This window comes from Mugil cephalus, chromosome 16, assembly GCF_022458985.1.
Source record: "Mugil cephalus isolate CIBA_MC_2020 chromosome 16, CIBA_Mcephalus_1.1, whole genome shotgun sequence".
NCBI classification, from domain to species: domain Eukaryota; kingdom Metazoa; phylum Chordata; class Actinopteri; order Mugiliformes; family Mugilidae; genus Mugil; species Mugil cephalus.
Genome location: NC_061785.1, coordinates 22283321 through 22304302, shown reverse-complemented (window position 1 = coordinate 22304302; position 20982 = coordinate 22283321). Strand labels below are relative to the sequence as shown.

Below are 20982 nucleotides of genomic sequence, written 5' to 3'. Positions count from 1 at the left end.
AAATGATAGATATAAGTAGAGATAGGTGGGCTAAGAGACCTGGCTGTCTGTGCTGGGGCTGATGGGTAGGTAGGAGGCAGTGAGAGCTGTCAAGCCCTGAGTCATCCACATAAAGGAGGTTAATGACTAATACAGCAATCTCGGCAAGTCTCCAAAATAACTGAATAAATAGTCTTATTTGGCTCTGTATTCCATGGGACCTGGTTTTGTTGTGTAAAACAGAGAGGGAGAAACACACCCTGACAACGCAGGATGTTGTGAAGGCTAATGCCCTCCAGGTATAACCCTGTCATTTCTTGGTATTAACTTTTCAGTGAAAGCAAACATGTGTTGCACTTTTTGAAACACAAAAATCATTCTTTTTAATCTTTTCTTGAACAGCATGGGCCTTGGGCTTCCTAAACAAAACATGGTTTTGAGATCAAAATACTTGATTTGTCCTTGTTTTGGGCAGATTAAATAATTTATCATTCAATAAAAAACTGAAGAAAACAAGATAATCAAATTTGCTGGTCAGGAACATATTTGTAGCATAAATAAAACAAATTGAGAAGCACATACTGTTTTACTACAATTTTGGTCATATTTTCTTAATTTCATCCGATGTCAACACCATACTGGGCAAACAATATCTAAGATATGCAGAGACATCGGGAAAAATAAATCAGATGGTACAAGAAACTGGTTTGGTCAATATTTGGCTGTAGAACAAGCGGGGGAAAACACAGCATGGGCTAAGCACAACAGTGGTATATATATAATGTATTATGTTGAATATTTAATATGATAATATTTCGAATGAACCAGCAAGTCATGTTTCATATTTACTCATCCAGTGGGCACAGAGCAAGATTAGGATTCATCTGGAGTTGTGGTTGTGTCCACCTGATCAAATTAAGTCTGATATACACTCTCATTTTGGAGTTTTTTTGGTTTCCAACTCCAGAAAGAAATATCTGTCTCCATAGCTGCTAAATGCTCAACTGTGATCACCGATTAGTCTCTAACTGTGGCTGCTGGGCCAGTGCAGGTAGTGTACACTGGGTTTATCAGAGCTTTTCACTGAAACAGCTGCTGCTGGAAACATGTCTGATAAAAAGAGTGAGGCTGAGCCTCATATCTTTTAAAGCAGCAGACTGTAAAACGTAAAGAATGAGCTGCAAGACACTGACTTTGTTCAGACCTGATGCTAACATGTTCCCTGAGTGTTCAAAAGCACAGGCTGAGCCCATTCAAGGATGCATTTGTGATTAGTCAAACCACACAGGAAAAACATCTGACAGCTGAAGCGGATAGCAAGAAATTACATTTACTTTGATGTTTTATAACATCTTAAAAATAATTTGATTATTTGAATCATCACAGTAGCCTTGTATCATTTGGATAAATTCACAGCACTAGTTTGCTTTAAGCCTTTTTATTAGTTTATGCATAGATGCAATCAGGACAGGCTGGTTTGCTGCTGGCGCTTTTTAATCTCACTGCAGCCATGGCCCTGGCAGCATAATAGCTGAACCTACAGCAGTAGATTCACAAGAGTCTCAGTGTTCTGTCGGAGTGTAAAGGTCATGATAACCGTTTGCACGTTGGCAGCACAGGGACCAGGACAAGTCTGCTGTTAATATTCAACCCAGACCAATTCTGCTGCATGAAGAATTGTTCAGAACATCATTTTTGTCTGACTCACTGTTGTATTGATGCAGTTGTCTGTCCTACCTGGACGAACAATTCTCCAACCTGCCCATGATTCCTCTTATACTCTCAAACTGTCACATAAGATCATCTTGTATTATTAGATTATGCGTGTTCCCTTCAGTCTGATGTTTGTATCTATGACAGAAGTCTGTTTATCTCGTTTCTCCTGTTCTTCTTTTCTCTCTATCTTCTCTGTTTCTTCTCGGCTGGCCTTCGGCAGATGGGTCCCTCCATATGAGCTGGGTTCTGCTCAAGGTTTCTTCCTGTTTAAAGGGAGTTTTTCCTGCTGCCGTCGCCTTCAGGCTGCTCTCAAGGTTTCAGGATGGTTTTTGTAAAGCGTCTTGAGACAATTTGTATTGCTATTGGCGCTATATAAATAAAAATGAATTGAATTGAATTTACAGACAAATATAAACCTTTTCTATTCTTCTTGAGGTACCTAAGTAACCTTGGGACATTTCCAAAAAAATAGCTAAGAACTTTAAGAGAGAGACAGAATGACTGAATCTGAAGTCACCACTAACACTACTCTGACAAGAAACAAAGTGTGGCTGTTTGTAAATGCCAGCACATTCCATATGATACTCTGTTTACACAGTACACTTGTTCTCTTAGAATGACTGTAAATACTAGCTGTGTGTGTCTTTGTTGCTGAGGTTTCATCATTCTTTCATGTAGCCTGATGATAGAAGACGCAGAGAAACACAGTCCACGGTGTTTCTTTTAACCATATGGCTTCATGCAGAAAGCAATACTGCTTCATGTATTACTTGCTTTGCTTGTATACTGTATTAGTGCAGCATATGGGTGTCAGCCCTGTGATATGCGCCTCATGCACTTAGATTGTGTGCACCTAGTGTACAGATGTGTCAAATATCCGCTTGGTTACATTAAAGAAGATATTATGTTACACACTCACTGCGAGAAGATGGTGACACTCTTCTGGAAATATGTCACAACTGTACAGGCAGGATTAGACCACATGCTGAAAAGTCCTTGAGAAAGACACTGCACCCTGAATTGTTCCCAGCGCTTGGGTCTGATGTGTAAATGGGTGTGTATTTTGTACATGATACAAAAAACAGTTCCCAATACAGATGATGCATGTTATATGAGACGCTGAATGTGATTTGATGTTACAAGGCCTTTAAGATAAGATGGAGCTAAGCCTTTCATATGACCTTTCCTGCTAATTCCCATCAATGCTCTCTCTGAGGCATTTTGAATCAACTGGAGGTTTTTTAGAGAACAAGGTCCAGACACCCTGATAATTATGAATTACACCTGCATGAAACAAAACAGATATCCCAAGGGAGATAAACCTGGCATCTCAACCAGGTTCTGAAATGCTTAGCAGCTGCAATTGAGGAAAAACGGATTGCAGCAAATTCCTCATCTGCTAGAAAGGAGAATAGGCATATTATGTTTGTTCAGGAGGGAGATAAGGCCAGACCGGCGAGGATTAGGCACAGAGTGGGGCAGCTAAGTGTGGGCGGAGCCTGGGAGCTGAGGTCCGACTTAGATGGTCGGCTGAGCATTCCACAATAGATAGCCATGTCCCTCAAAAGATCGGATTTGCTGTTGTTTTCCGAGATAGAAAGGAAAGTGTATTTTGTGAAATTAACTGTCCTATGGGAAGACAGAGTTGAGAGGCGAATGAGCACAAGAGAGACAGATACGCAGAGTTGGCATCGGAAGCTGAGCAGCGAGGCCGGAGCGTCCGGGTGCGCCCAGTGGAGGTCGGCTGCCATGGATTTGCGGAGCGAGTGGCTGTGGCTAAGGAGGAAAGACGCTGACTGAGGAGCATGCTAAGGTAAGGCTAGCTGTGTCGTTGTATCTTATTTCTGATATAGGCAGAAGGAAGAGATGTTTGGTTGGAGTGTGGTCACATTCTCATCATTTCTTACCTACTGCTGGTGGCTAGGCTAGTTAGTAGCTGACCACTGGTCTGCTGGTCGGTTCTCCACTTGGACTGGGCTTCTAAAGGAGTTTTGCTTCAGATCATGGCACAAGGGATCGTAACATCTCGTCCTGTGTATTAATGTATATGTAGATTTAACTTTTCATGTTAAGTCTACACTCTCAACTGAAATGCTTCTGGATGCCCGGTTGGCCCGTTTCAACTCTTCTTGGGTCTTTACATGATTTGCACACCTTGACTTGGGCAGTTTACTCTTTTCAAGCTCCTGTCACTACTTGCTGATTAATGAAAACAAAAATGGAAGGTGTCTGAGTACTTTCTGAAGTAACTCTACACAGTCACAAGAGTTACAGGACATGGTAAAATGTGGTAATGACATGCCTGGAGTAAAAAGGCTTTTGTCTGTGCAGGGGCACATTATGAGATGTAACGGAATACCTTGCAGTCGACTTTGTGGGCAAAACTCTCACCTTTTATAGTTTTTTGTTTGAGACCTGATGGTGTTCAGGCTGATCTACACCCATCCAATAATGGCAGACACCCAGCCAGTCTATAAAATACAATTTCTCAGAAAATAAAAAAATATTTTACAATGTGAATAACTTGCAGCGTAACTGTTACATTTATAGGCAGCGGGACTTGTCAGCTTAGCCTTTGTCAAAGGCAAATCATAGAGCAGCCCCTCATTAAATCTCGCCATAATATTAATGCAGTTTTCCTGCAGTTTTAAAGCTGAGTCGAGGGGGCATTTTTTACTGGTATTAGAAATAGTTAAGGTGAAACAAGGCTCCTGTAACTGCTTTGTATTAGACAAAGGAAAACCTAGTCTAACCTATACATGATTTTAATGTGCTCGTAATAATCCAGCCCTTGCTCATATTTTTCCTGCTCTTTCTAAAATAATAAATCATCAGTGTGCAATATTATAGTTACATTTTTCCTCCCCTCCCTTCATTTGTGTATTTTTCTCCCTCTCTGCCTGTCAAAAAATGACTCCAGCCATGCTCTACTTGAAGTTTTCACTGGCTGATATGTACCAACTCCTTGGGCTGTGTTGTCCTGGCCTTGTGAGGCCATTTGTGTAACACTGGCGACATGGTTTCACCTTTTCTGATTCCCACAGTGCTCTTCTGCTGCATTTGTTTTCACCGCAGACAAAGAAATGAGAGGAGATAGAGAAAACACTTAGTCAGTCACTGAATAGATGGAGCAGCGTGGCCTTGAAGCATGTGTGTGTGCGTGGGTGTGTGGTGGTGGGAGGAGGCCGGGGTTGTACAACAATAGCACTGACACTGGTATTATTGGCTGCCATGCTCCCATACAGCAGGATGACAGGTTGAGTGATGCTGTGCTGTCAGGATAACATCACTCAATAGATATGTGGTGGAAAATTAACACTTGCAACACTAGAGTTTTAATATCAGCTCCTTCTGAATTGTATCATACCTGCCTGTATTGTGTGGAACTTTCATCAAAACAATGACTTCGAACATGCGTTGCATGTGGCGCTTAAGCACGCTTGTGTTTCTTGTGTTGTGTATTTGAGGGGTTGTACTGGATGTGTATTTCCTGTATTTCCTTATGTTTTTGTACAAGGTTAGACAGCCTTGCATGGTCTTGTATTTATATAGTGTAATTCAGCCTATTGGTACTCAATGCACTTTAGAGTCACAATGACTCATCTACGTCTATTAGTGCCAAGCACTGGGAGCTCGGAGTATGGTGCTTTCAATTGGGGTCGTAACTACTGTATTCAACAGGAGTCCACAGCCCTGGTGCTATTCACAGTCTCAAAGGTGAAATTAGTTTCAAAGATCACATGTTTTCAGAAATAGTACTCAGACATTGGTAAACAGTGGAAGTAAATTAATCATGGTACAAAAATGATCTCCCAGAAATGTCTTTGTCTTTGTTTATGCTTTTGTTATTCCGGTGAATTCCTGCTGCTACACTCCAACTGACTGGCAACACACCGCACACCGAAAGCTTAAAGCGTTTTTCTTAACAAGTCTGCATCATTTTGCTGCAGCCCTGCGCAGCAACACCCCTACTGTGCTGCTGAGCTGGCCCCATTTAAGTGAATGAGGAGGCTATACTGCACAGTTATAATTATAAGCACAGTTTGAGCCTGTCAGATAAAGCCTACTCAGACATTTTGTATGTCAAACAGTTTTCGAGCTTTCCCCATATACAAACGGTGGACAGTGATGAAACAGCTGTGGGAACGATCCCAACTTGACTATTGGACACACCATTAGTTTTAATGGCAAGCATGAACTCATTTTGCCTGAGGCTATATATATATATATAAATATATATATATATTTTTGCACTAGAAAACATCTCCAAATTTAACTGCTTAGCCAGAATGAAAACCAGAGGGTGAACTGGTTCTAAACTGTTAGTTGCCAAATATGATGCAATAGAGATAAAGCATTGCAATGTTACTGGGGGACCCTTCAGTGCACATGCCATGCTCAGCAGCCTGCTAACAATGGATGAGAATGGGTTGGATTTCAGTGAGAGATAGAACAGGTACAAACAGGCAAAAGTGTTAATGAAATAATTTTCTTTTATTCAAATTGGTGTTTCTCAAAATGAATAAAATCAATTTTTATTTTTCAATTCTGTAGAGCTTCGCTGATGAGAGTCAGGTGAGTGTGTTGGAACTCCTGAATTAGCAAGAAATGTGGGCATCTCCAGTTCAGGAGTGGTGAGTGCATACCAAGCAGAGGTTCAATGGGGAAACGGGGTCTTGGGGGATATGCTGGACAAAATCTGAACTATTAATATGTAAACGATCTTCGGTGCTACATACTGCAGAGTTCTTGCAGAGTGCACACCTCCAGGTCGGAACTCTTTCAAACTACCAACCATCAATAAAAACTCTGGAGAGAATGTATACTATATGCTTTGTAAATTACCATATATCCCTCATACTTGCTGTATAAATAAGTAAACAGTAGCCGGGTTATGAAGAAGGGAATACGAGAACAGGATTGCAGATATATATAATAAAGAAATATCAAGACTGAAAGGCCCTACTTATTATGTGACAGCAGGAGCAGCAGCCAGCTCATCAGATTGCAGGAGATCCCACACAAAAGGCAGGTGATGCACAACTCTAGCGCCTGGCACTCTGATGGCGAGGAGGGCCCTGCATGATCACACAGTAAACGAAATGAAAGCGCACAGGAGTAGTTAGTATTCACGGCAGTCTATGTCCTTGTAACGGCATGGAATTTTGGTTTTTATCTCACTGGAGGATCTCATCCATTATTTAGGATGCAGGCACAAACTGACAGACGCTCCTCAATAATTCCTGGGGTGCTCCTACTGCTTTCTGTCACTTTTTTCACTCCCTTCTTCTTTTTAAAAAAGAGAAGATTTCCCCAGCCGCCCTGTCTCTAATATTTCTCAACAAGCGTGTATTTACTTGACCTGGACTGGGCTTTTTAGACACAGCAGGGACATGCCTATAAGGCACTCACTTGTTGCAGCACTTGAAGCCCGAGAGGTAGAACGTGAGTGATGGAATCAGATGGAAGTCTGAAGTTTGGCTTGGCATCACTTATTTGTTATTCATGAAGTACTGGACTCCACTCTGACTGATGCCTGCTCTCTTGCATGCATACAGTCTTCAGTAGTGTCATGTGACCGTCTGGAGCAAACCACACTTGGAGATTCAGTTCCTTCCTGAGGCTGCACCATCATGTTGACAACTAGATGAAGATTACTCACAATCAAAGCGTTTATCAGTGGATATCGTTTACATTGAACCGATTACTGGGTCCTGAGAGCGGGTACTTGCACCTGTTGAACAACAGGTGGCAATGTTGGTTTGGGTTGAGGTCTCTGGTGCACCGCTCTCTCATAGCTGTTACTGATACATGGTGGCTGAATACTATTCTGTAAATACAAGTGTAATAATAATGTTCAAATAAATTTGATTTGGAGGCAAAAAATATGCCTCAATTGAGCAATAATGATCAAGGCAGTGTAAGGTTAGAGGTGAGGTCTGCACTGGGCCCTAACAATCAATCTCAGATGTTAAGAGGGCTTTCAGAGAGGATTTCTACAAATGCTTTACAAAGCAGCTCTTAGAACGAGTCTATGTAAATGCCACGTAGAGCTTCTTAATGTCAGACTAGGAGTGTTGCTAAAGATGATGCTGAATTCACTTCAAAGTGAAAGTAAGAAATTCACACAGAGCGCTGTAAAGCAAGAAAAGGCTTGCATTTTAGAATTAAGCTTAACATGCAGTAAGCCATTTACAGGTCTCAGCTTAGTGAACGTCATAAAACATGTTTCTGAGTGGAAGTCCGGTTGAGAAAGCGAACTTCAATTGATCAGCCAGGTTGGGGTGGTTGAATCGCTTTTCATGCAGCTTGATTATCAACATTAGTTTTGCAGAGTGATGCGCCCTGTGGACAATCTGAAGCAACAATTAGAGATCAGCACCAGCACACCTGCTTACCAAACGCTGAAGGACCTACACTTCAAGCGCTTTATTATGGACATTCAACAATAGAATTTTACACTTTACCGAGCATTTTGCAATAGAAACAGTACTTATATGCACAATTGCCACTTCATATAGACCTCTGGAAATACATTTCCAGCACTAGCACTTTATCACTGTATAGGCATTGTTGCAATGGAATTCACTATAATGTGTTCCCTAGCTCAGCTATACTGTCAGAACTGTGTATGTTTTATGGTCTGTGGTTAGCACTGATGCATCCCAGTGAGAAGGTCCAGATTTGACTCCAGCTCGGGTCTTTCTGGGTGGAGTTGGCATGTTCTCACTGTGTCTGCGTGGGTTTTCTCCAGGTACTCCAGGTTTCCTCCCACCTCCAAAGACATGCTCGTTAGGATAATTGGTGATTCTAAATTGACCCTTGGTGTGAGTGTGAGTGTGAACGGTTGTTTGTCTCTGTGTTAGCCCTGTGATAGATTGGTTTTGAGATGAGATGGCCAAGGCATTGCAAGCAAACAGTTTACGACACCTGAGGTCTGCCAGCTGCACCAGATTATACGTAAGCACCACACTGTCACAGTGTGGGACATTTGCTGCAAGTGACCAAGGTCACTGCTGAAACACAAATCATAACCTTTCTTCTTCATTCGTAACATAATAGAGTTGGTATGGGAAAGTGCAGTGTCAACAGAAATCACAAAACCTAGCCTATGTTAAAGCCTACACAAAGAGCCACGCAGGGTAGTTTCATCAAACAAGAAGCCTGCTCTGTCGGTTACCCTTATGTTGCATTTTCCTTTCTGTCTGCTAAGTTGAACACACATGTATCTGTAACCCTCCAACATCCCCCATTACTGGTACACGTTTGAAAAAGGAACTATAGGCTAGCCTTAAGCAGACTTTTCTACCATGAATAGCAACAGGTAAAAGTTGTCTTAAAGTGGTGTATTATGACTGTTATCAGGTAATGGCACACCATTCACACAGGAAATATGTATGTATATAGCAATTTACCAAAGACATTCTGAGAACTATTTTTCATTTCTGACATGACTACTAGGCACACAGTACGACCAGACAATTTCTAATAACATAATTATTCACTTTAATGTGTCAAGTGTCAACCTCCGCAGTGTTAAATGCTGAAATGACCACTTTGGCCTGGCTGCAAAGGTTAGTGAGCCTCCTTAGACCTCCATGTTTAAAATGTCCACTTTTAAACAGAAAATGTTCACGGTCTGGTACAAAAATCCCTCGAGGCTTAATGTTAGGGCTCTCAAGTCACACGCATTTCAACAAGTTCACACGCTCTCAAGCCACACAGGACATTTCTCAAGGCGAAAAATGCTAAAACTTAGTAGGGAGATTAGTAATCTAAGAATTTTTTATTTTATTTTATTTATTTTTTATAATAGTTGCTTATTACAGTCTAGGAACTATGCACGATATTTGCTTATGAATCATGGTAGGCTATCTAATGGCTATCTAATCTAACTGCAAGCTAAATTCAAAACTTAAGATCCCAGTTATATGCAGAATTATGGGTGTGGTGGCTCACATGTTGGTAAATATCTGCCTAGTTGTCCTAGTTGTTCCACTCATACTCAACCTCTTTGAATATTTCCTAGTAGTCAGGAGTTGTGGTACGGTACCACTATACTGGTAATAAAGTCCAACTGTGATGTTGCCTCTCATGTCAGGAACAGAGAATTGGACTTGTGTCAACCTTTAAATACAGACTGTATGCTAAAGATGGATGACTGCACAAGTGAAGCCAAAGCATTTGGAGCTCCCCCTGGTGGCTGGCTGCAGTATAGATCATAAACTCAACATCCTCCATGTTAGTGGATGGGACCTGGGCCGAACTAAAACACTGAAGTATACATACAATTTAAGGATGGTTTCTGTCATTTTCAGTAGATAATGTACTGCTGATGCTTGTTCATGTGTCCACTTTAGTAATTTAACACTATAAAACAAGATGTGACATCATGGAGTCTACCAGTTGCCATACCAACTGCTCTGCAAAGCGGTCCTTAGGCCCATCAGAATATGGAAAAAATAAAATAAATAAATGAGTACAATGTATAATCCAATATTTCTTTAAAACTGGTGGAGATAGACAGAGCACAGTATTAATTAAATACAAACGCGAGTGAGTCTGGTGAGAGTGTGGCTGATCACTAATAACTCCAGTGATGACTCCACTCTTGGACCGTACAATGTATACACTACCTCCAAAGTTGCGAGATGGCCCTGCCCTTATCCCGTAAATTTTAGCTTCACTTTGGCCAATTTGAGCAAGTTGGGGTGAGTTAGAAACAAAAGGCCCAGAGATGCTCAGAAGAGAGAATTCAGTGCATTCTTATCTGACACGCTCTGTGTATTAGTCCTTTAGCCATTGATTGTTCCACATTTACACGTGGAACAATTAGCAAAGCTGCCAACATGTAGACATGTTCATACGTCAAGAGGCAACTCAAGCAAAGCCAAGCACACGTTTACACGCCCTTTTATCTTCCTTTGTTTTAAAGGAAGTGTAGAATGTGTGCTGTCTCGGTGTCAATGCTTCAGACTTCAAGGAAAAGGCGAGAGAGGCTTTAGAGTGTGTGTTTTTTCTTTTTTTTTTGCTGTCCTTGAATGAGCTCAGGTGTGCCTTGAGATTTCACTGTGATGCAGAGAAGAGGAAGGTTGAATGGAAATCTTTATTTTCAGACTGATTTACAGCGTCTCTTTTCTCTTCATGTTGATGCATCTGAGCCAGCATAAGTTCAACATTGGTTTCCACTACGGATGTCACAATTACTCAATTTCACAATTAACCGCGGTATTAAGCACCACAATTAATTGATCGTTGTACATTGAACTTTTCCTGAATACTGTCAGAAAATATTATGCCGGAACCATAGTTAAGGGCAGCTCAAACAGAACAAAAACAAAGTTATGCGACACCCACGCAGTGTTTTCTCTACATTCATTTAGGAGCGGCGGGTCCCCGTTCCTAAATCCTAGCAGCCGCTCCTTCAAATTTTTTTATTGACACAAATACACCACTGCCGCATGTCTCTGGCATGTCTCTCGGGTAGTCGCAACTACTAAGGTAAACAACAGATAACTATCTTGCTCAGCATCTACTCTTTGGAGTTCTTAATCTACTGGTTACCAGTTCTTAATCTACTAAATTTAACACCACATGTCCGTTTCTGTTTATAACCTCCACTTTTGAGCGCTGACGTTCTCACTACACACTGGCCTGTTGACAATATCACATGATGGTTTCAAATTATCCAACGTTTCATCATGGGGTTTTCTTTTTGCTCAGGTGTATGTGTGTACAAATACAAATATTGGATCATATAATTAGTAATATAATTATATTTTGGCATCAAAAGATAAAAATAAAGGAAACTTTAAGACCTTTAAGGAGTTTTCCCGTGGTTTTACATATCAACAGATTTGGGAAATCAATTAACGCGACGCAAAGCCTGAATCTACACACACACAAACACATGGACACACGCCATGTCATGATATTGTGTTTGGGTACAATTTAAGTTAGTTTCACTTCCTGCTTTTGCCGTCTCTATCATTATGCTCACCTGTCTCACTGAGTCTTATGGCTGCGTGCGCCACTCCTCATTAGTTTCTGCTGTCCATCATGTAAATATTGTTCATTGTCTTCCCTTTTTTCTAGTCAGTTCGTCTGTTCAGCTTTTTGGGGTTTTTTTTCTTTTCTTTTTTTCTCTTGCCTGGTGTTTTTGTTCCCCTTTGGTTTTCCATGGAATTTTGATTTTGTTACTTTTTCTAGGTAGTTCCGTAGCATTACCTTTGTGCTTGGGCTTTGTTTGGACTTTTTGTATTCCCCCGACTTTTAATTACAGCGACCTTTCTTATGTGCTAGTGTCATTACAGTTCATTTGTTTCCTGTCTCCCGCTCATTGAATTTTGGTCCTACCTTCCTGCTTCACACATTACAACAAAGGTTTTTGTTTTCTAATTGATAGGCTATAATTGTTTAACAGCTTATAAGACCACAATTAATGGATAAACTGATGAGGTGATTTTTTTGCACTTCGTGTAAATCAAGCTACCATTCATATTGTTTAGAAATGTTCTTGAGCCAGTCAAAGTCTTATGAAAATAAGACTTTCAGAACCATGAACACTGCTGTTTGTTTGTGTGTGTGTGTGTGTGTGTGTGTGTGTGTGAGAGAGAGATACTATTACATAATGTGGAAACATAATGAACTCTGGAGTCTATCACTCACCAAAAGCTCAAAATGTATTTATCTCCATTCTGACCTGAATTTATTTTTATTTACATTTCTGTACCTTTATTCAGCTGGGATTTTATTATAGATTGTTCTCGCTTGACTTTGGAAGTTTGTTTTCTTTACTTTCGCATGTTTCTTATACCTGTGCAAATGTTGACTTATTGTGTTTTCTCTTTGATTGTTTTCCCTGTCCTCTTTAGTTTTACCTTTAGTTTTATTTAACAGACAGATATTTGCACTCTGGACCTTGTTCTGGTTCCCTGTTCTTCACCAAGTATGTATACCACAAGGACAGAATGTAAAACATTCAACTAATTAACAGACAATAGTAGGCTTCCTCAAATCCTTCTGTCTCTTCATATAATCCCAGACACACTCCATGATGTTGAGATCAGAGCTCTGTGCGGGCCAAGCCATCACTTCCAGGACTTCTTGTTCTTCTTTATGCTGAAGATCGTTCTTAATGACCTTGGCTGTATGTTTGGGGTCCTTGCCATGCTGCAGAATAAATTTGGGGCCAGCCATACCTGATGGGGCCCTGATGGTATACCATTAATCCTGACCAAATCCTCAACTCCATTTGTAGAAATGCAGCCCCAAACTTGCAATGAACCTCCACCATGCTTCACTGTGTTTCAATGTGATCACAAGACAACTAGATCACTTCCAGTCTCAAATACACAGGCATTTACTGTAAGTTGCCCACTTGTGATCTGATCACTCAGGATGCATGTTAACACCAGGCCTGAACGGGGCCTTAGTGTAGTTATACATGGCTGAAATTCAGGAACAAGGCTAAATTTGGGGTAATACACTTGGAAAACTCCGATATGAACACCTATATGAAATTGTTGAAAAAATGTATAATATGGGACCTTTAATGCACAGATGCTGAGGTAATACTACTTTTCTTATGATGCCTGCTGTGCATCAGAAGATAATACTTAATGTGCTTCGGCATCTTCCCCTCATTCATATTCAGGAGTCACAAAGAGGACAAAGGAGGCATTTTAATAACCAACATGGCACTGTACCCTTTTGACATCAAGGAAACAGAGATTGAGAGCAAAGATCCAGATAAAGTGACGGCATTCTTTGTTAATATGCCATGTCCTTTCATTCTGTTCTTTGCCTTTTACTTGTAGCTGTTATTAAATGGCAGCCTGCTCCAGCCCCACTTGCTCCCATACAGATTGTGTCCATTTTGCTCAGTCCCTGATTATCCCACTCTTCATTTATTCATAGTGTTTAAAAAAGTAAGGCCAGCTGCCTCACTTTACTTTGCCCCTCGATTACACTGCAAAACATTCCAGCAGTTAGTTTGAAAGCCATGTAATTCCTGACGAGACAATCCATCTTTGTCTTCACATACTTAGGTTTACTGCGAGAAGCAGAGCTGATGCTCTGAAATGATTCCCGCTCCAATACCCACTCTAAAATTATCGCTCTAATGCACCCTGACACTCATGTAAATAGATTTCATAACAATCCTTGTTGAGTGTTGACTGGCTTTCAAAGCACCGCTGTTGTTGTGGAATAATCATAGTGGCCATATATTGTTTAGAAGGGGGAAGAGAAGTTAAACTAATATTAGTATTATCAGTCAGAGGAAGATGTGGGAGTAAAGTGAGCTCCCCCAGGAAATGTAAACAGACCAAAACAAGGAGCATATGCACAGCTTATGACTGCTAATATGTGATGCAAGCAGTCTTTTGTTATTGGATATGTAACAAATGTTATTGACCTTTTCAACACCACACGACTGGGATCCTCCCCGCCTCATAAATTACCGCTTTATCTGGAGTATATGTATACATTTATTTTTCTTTTTAAAAATCATTTGTCCTCTGCATGAGCTTTCTCATCATTTCCACCTTCACTGTGATGGTCGTCATTTGTCTTCCATCTATGCTATTCATCCATGCTCAACATCCCGCATCATCACCGCGTTCATCTTCATCATCATTTACCTTCACTTTCTCCACCATCCATCATACATTTTTTATTGCCATCATAAAAATGTATCTTTATGATTGTTATAATTACTGCTCATTGTTCAGCACCACTCCCACTGCCCAGTATTGTTCATATTACCATCATTTATCTGCACACCAAAAACTTTTATGGCTCCTCCCACTGCTTCCTACCTCAGAAAGTAATGTTTTCAAAACCTCCGGAGCAGCTCTAAGCCTGTTTGTAGAATCAAAACCCTAATGTGATATACCCATTCCAACTGATATACACTGTATAATAAGCAAGACCCACCTGTTGTGTCTTGGACCCCAGGCAACCGATATGAGTGTGCTTCTTTGTGTGGATGTTGAATTTTCAGGGTGTGAATCTCGCGGGAGTGGATCCCGACACTGTATTTGGAGACTGTCATGAATAAGTGATGACATGGTAATACAGGAGACTGCTCTCTGGGACTTGGCAGTATTACAGTGCAATAAAGAAAATCAGGTCAGGGCCCTGTTGCCTCTGTTATGTTGCGCTTCAGGTCAGAGCGAGGGAGAGGGCGATGCAGATGGGGAGGAAAGAAGGTTCACTAGAGCTCAAATATCACAAACTGAATAAACTCTCTGTGCTTTTAGAAGTAAACTTCTAATGCATGTTATAATATCTTTAGGTCGAACGTGCTTATAAAAAAAAAAGCACCATCTGTCAAACAAGCTTCAAGAGGAGGACGAGCAGCAGAATGGCTTCAGTTTGTAATTGCCAAACTGTCATCTTAGACAACATGCCTTATCTTCAAGAGAGCTCCACAACAAGACCATGAGCATCTCTGTTAATAGGTGACACGAAGATAACTCTAAATAAGTGCTAACTGCTAGGTATGTGCAAGTTGTACATGTTGCTAACATGTTGTAAACTATCCCAGTTTCAGAACTCAGAACACTCAGACTCCGCCTCTGCTCCACTCAGCCTGCTAGCCCACCTCATCATCTCAGCTCACCTGTGCAGGCAGCTGCTGCTCATCCTCTGCAATCAGGTCAGCATGTATTCACCAGCTCCACACTCTCTCCTTTGACAGATTGTTCTTTGGCATGTGAGATTTTCAAGCATTCTTCTGCCTCACTTCCCAGTACAGAGTCTACTCTACCTCATAGAAATCATCTCAGCCTTCTGTTTCCAACCAGGAGTTCTGTCACTCTTGTTTCCTGTTGCCCTGCCTTTCTCTACCCGATTAAACAATCCAAATGCAGGGCACACACTATCAATAATGTGATCAATGTGAGACAGTGTAATCCAAATGATTCAAGATCCTAATATCAAAAATATCACCCAATACCGCAGACAAGGAACCATGAGGAAAAACACCCAGATAAACTCAAAGGAAAATCTAATGATGGATAAAGACACAAGTTAGACCAATTAGGGTGGATGAAATAATCACAGAGGAAGGAACACAGGCAATTACAAGTAACTGAAAGATATAAGGTAAGGAACCGCCGTGACTGTTGTGTAGTAACTGTACTACTGGCCACAAAACAGAACTGATCAGTGCAGCTCTATGTTGACTGCACATCTGACACCTAACAAGAACAAAACTAAAGCCAAGCTCCAGCTGTCTCTGCTTATTATAGAGAAGTGTTTAGTTAAAGCATTAGAAGAGAATTGTCCAATTAAAATTTCACTGTAATAGAAACTTTTATGTTGCTAAATTTGAATCTGAATCACTAGGAAAACAGTCTTTCTGGAAAACCCAATACCACAAATTTGGTTATTTGTATGTAGGTGAATCTGAAGGGGTGCAGTATTAAAGCTGTAAATGTCAAAGAGGTCACACTGTCCAAGAAAATGCTGTTAAACCTTAAAGAAGTGATACATTCTTACTAATATGTCCTCAAACCAAGCTACAAGAACTGAATTGTAACAGGATGACAAGTCAGAGGAGATGATGTTATGTACTGATGCACTGGCTGCAAAATAAAGTGGAGACAGATCGCACAGTTACAAAAATCTAAAGGTTTATTTCATTCATTTACATAAAGAAAAAACAGTAAAGACATGGTCTGGACTTCAGTGGTGTCTTCTCAGTCCTCCTCGGCCATGCCTTTATTCACACCTTACCAGTTGTGGCTCATTAAGGCAATTAAGCCCACAAACCACCCAGAGACACTTGTACTGCTACTGGGGCGCAGAGGAACGCAATAGTTGTAGTTTGTCTTGTCCTTATTAAACTTGTCCTTAAACTAAAAATCTTCAGCCCCTCTGCTCACTATTATAAAGGACAAAATGAAAGTAGCCTTTCATCTAGAGCTGGAACAATCCTTTCTCTTCCGCCAGACTTCGTTATTGTGCTTTCTCTTTTACAAACTGAAGTGCATTTGACGATGAGAGATAAGAGAGAGACTGTTTCAACATCACATGTATCAGTAAAAAACTGAGTGGGGATTGAACTAAATGGTAAGGAGAAGAAAATGGCGAGGTTGACAAATTAGAGGGAGAAGGGCTGAGAAAACATCAGTAGAAGAGGTTCTTTAGAAGATGCTACAGTGATTCTTTTTAGATATGCGAGTTGTATGAGAGGGTGAGGACAGTAATTGCTTTCCAATCACCCTCGACGTAGCCTCCGAGTGTATTTCCATTTAGTGTCCTTTTATTAGGCAGACTGTCAGAGTCCGTCTACGAGCTTAATCTGCAGCCAAGATGGAAACATTGTAGCTCATCCTCAGAGTTTCTCCCACTCCCTCTCCCTATCCATCCATTCATCCATCCTTTTCTTCTCAACCTCTGTGTGTCAAATATCACATGCTTTAACTGGCTGACAGGCAATTAGTTGAGGATTTGGCCAATTAGGAAGACAAAGATCGGGGTAAATCTCTTCATATATATATATATATATATATATATATATATATATATATATAATATATATATATATATATATATATATATATATATATATATGTATTTTCCCAGTGTATGCTGAAATGTGAGGAGCTGTAACCTTTGTCTTGAGGTAAAATAGGGATTCAGAGAGATGGATCTGGCTCCAGGTCTCATGCGTTTAACTTTTTGTCATACTGAAAATCAAATAAGACAGATGTAAACATTGCGTGGCATGAATGGATTTCATGTTAAAGAAACCGAAAAGAGACATCAATTCAACCTGTAGAATATAGCCTGGGTATGGGTATATACACGAGCAGGTCTGTAATGTGAAAGCACCTTTGGAAATCTTACCAATACTTTACGATACGTCGAGTTAAATGAGAACATAATGGCATTATGTGAAAAAAAAAAAGAAAAAGTGATGCATTTGAAATGGGAGTCCATTGGAGCCGGCATCAAGCGACCTTCTCGATTTTCTTCAGTTAAGTTGTGGTAATTAATGCTTGGTTAGAAACCTAGCATTGGCATTAAATCCTAGCCTCCTAACATTGGTTAATGTCGTTGTTACAAGCATACTGGTAATATCGTTCAGTGGTACAGCTGTTGGGGTGCAGCCTGCTAATTCCCTGCCAACATATTTTTTTTAGTGGAAACTTGTGTTGGGAAATAATTAGGCTGCTGCAAAGATCTGCCAGGAAAATCAAATATATAGACTGGGCCAGATTTATGTAGTGATTGAGTGCTGTGGAATTGAATTTATTTACCACAGAGTGGCTCTGATTGGTTGTAAGACTATCTAATTGTGTGGAGAGGTATTTCTTTTCTCTGGTTTAAACTTGCCTCATGATGAAATCCAAATGGAGTGTTACGAGACTCGACTCATATTCTGATAAGAATTGAGTATGACTGTGCTATCTATTTAGTATGGTGTAGACTATGCACATTGTTTGCCTGATTTGTTGGGCAGAAAAAAACAACACAGTCTATTAATGTTTCTACACATCATGACTCATGGTGCAGGTGCAGGTGTCTTTTGCAGTCCTCTGCTACTTTGTCATACGATGTTCCTGTAAAGTTCAGTTCGTCCATGAGCCACTCATTCTGTCTTGGATATAGCAGCTATTAGTGGCTCATTTCTCAGAACAAGAGTTATCTGGAGGCTAGATTGAAGACTACATACTGTGTCTGTAACACTCGCTCTCTCTAAACACCCTCCTGTCAGTGCTCTACCCTCCCTCACGCTAATCTGTGTTTGAGAGGAGAGGCGGTTAGCCCTCCTGAACACATTGCGCTTGGACTGATGGCAGCATTTGTTTGACTGACAACGGTATTAGCCTGCCTGCGTCCTGTGGGCTTTACAGCTGGTGGTGACACTCATGTGTGTTAGCTTAGATGTGTGACTCAACCAGACAGGCTTTGGCTGATAGACATGCACACAGTTTGCTGTAAGCTTCAAGGAGCCTCCCTGCAGGGCCCGTCACCACAAGAGTGGCGGGACGACCTGAAAGGATGCTAATTCAGTGGGTGGCTTCTGGAAGGTAACAACGTAAACCTCTGCAGATCACAGTGTGGACAAGCACATCAAACTGTGCTGTAAATTAATCATTTTCAATGCATCTGTCTTTTAATGCATGTGTGATTATTTTCACCCAACACTCAGGGCAACAGTGCTATCCTCATACATAATAAATACTGTGTACCGCAGTGTATGCAGCAGCGGCATAAATAGTTGATACGCATATTTGAGGTTGCACAAACTACAATGAGCTGGGAGCCATGTTAATGAATGTATTGTGTGGCTCTTGTTTATTTATATAATTTTAAATGAGCATAGTGTATTGCAGTCTGTTTAGGAGCATGGAAATGTAGAATAAATTCTCCCAAGCTTTCAGAAATGTACAGTTTGTAGAATAGGTTTAGACAACACTTTACTTACCTTAAGAAGGAGAGAAGATAAAATCACTTCTAGCTGCAGGTTGGCAGGGAAACATTTAACTTAACAACAAAAAGAAAAAGTTAATGGATGCAAAGCAGATGCATTTTAATCGCACTCACTCGGAATAGCAGCCACTCCATTAGAGTTTTCTGCAGACTTGGGTGGTGTAGACAGGGAGACATACTGACACTTTTCTAAGCAAACAGATTCAAGTGGCTGACGGTGAAATCTGCTTTTTCCTAAATTGGCATTACTGATGAATTTTATGTGTTGGCCTCGACAGAGATGAAAGCAGAAAGCAGTTCTCAGAAGAACTGCAAATAGCTTCGACTGAATGCTGTAGATGCTTCTCAAAATCTGTCTCGTGACCTTATTTCAAACTAACTACATTTTCACAGCAAAAATGGCAACTTTTAAGGTGAGTACACATGTCTTGCTGTCTTCCAGCGGAGAGAAGCCGAGGCTGCAGCTGCATGAACTTTGCAAGACGAAACAGCTGGCAGGGGCTGTCTAGAAAGCAAACACCAACTGGGGGTGTGCTGATGTCAAAGGTAAACAAATCATAATGTTGAACTTCCTTATGCGTGGTTTGTTGTTAGATGTTTTCTCAGAAACCAGTCCCACATCAGCGTGTGCTTCATAGCGCACAAACATTTGTTTCATTACTTGGACAGAGGTGCTCTTCTTCAAGATCCCATTTTTGATCGATTCTTTTTTTTCTCTCCAGTTTGAGGAAAGGAATAAAACCACTCTGTGATTGGGACCTGCATATTAGCTGGTACAAGTATTCCACGCATGCCCTTTAACCACTTTTCTGTCCGTACTTCCTCTTATTCTCATGCTCGCAGTCACTCTGCTTTACTCACAAAAGGGTCCGTCTAAATACTAAAGGATAGTATTAGAAATGACCTTTGATATTGAATTGTTCATTGTCCATTATCATGCCATTTTAATTAATGTATATCAAGAAATTACAGTTAAAATGTTTCCTCAAGGACTATGCTATAGGTACTTTATTTATTTTATAGTAATGTTAGGCTAATTATTGTTAAATATTGAATTATCTTTTTTGCTTTAGCCCTGTGATAGAAGGACTTGTCCAGGGTTTGCCTCTTCTCTCACCCAGTGACAGCTGGGATAGACAACTGCTTTCAAACTGCAACCATCTACTAAATAATAAATGGTTAATACATTCAGCATTACTTAAATGCTTAAAATATGACACTATTTTTACATCCAGGCATTGCATTTACTGGTGGTCAATCCACATTTAAGGAAAAGCGTGTACTAGTATGTACTTATTCTTTGCTTTTTTGTTTTAGTATTGAAACAGTCTAGTCGTGACAAAAGAATAAATAAATAAGGCTTGAATGCCAACTTCCTTGGAAATGCATAAAATCAACAAACCTCAGTAGGAATTCAAAGTGTCAGGTCTTTTTTTTATTTTTTTTTATTTTTTGAAGCATCATTGAAGAAGCAGTGGCTCCTGGTAAGATTTTCTGGCTCATGAGCTGAGTCTTGAAGCAGCAGCAGCCCCAGCATAACACATCACACTTTCTAATGAGAAACACTAATGAGATGCAGGCATTTAGAATACATCAACCTCAGAATGCATCGCAATCACTCATTAGATGAGCACACTAATGAAAAAAAAAAAAAAAAAGAAAAGCAGTGATTTTTGCATTGCTAACATTAAATCATGGGAATCACCACACAAACAACTTTTTAATAGCATGCTCCTTTTCAATGAATATTAATTATTCACAACTATCTATGCATAGCTGGGTGTGAATATTTCTTTTTCAACTATATCCAATGTTCTCTCAAAGAGCTCATTTAAA

The 20982-nt window shown here is 40.4% G+C and overlaps 1 long non-coding RNA gene across 1 annotated transcript; it reads left to right on the top strand.

The window, feature by feature from the left end:
• Positions 1 to 3263: 3263 nt before the first annotated feature.
• On the top strand, positions 3264 to 20078 carry LOC125022861. The gene is made up of 5 exons (XR_007114494.1): positions 3264 to 3508; positions 14996 to 15161; positions 15248 to 15358; positions 19589 to 19692; positions 19869 to 20078. It is a non-coding gene; the product is annotated as an uncharacterized LOC125022861 (long non-coding RNA).
• The last annotated feature ends 904 nt before the right edge of the window (positions 20079 to 20982 follow it).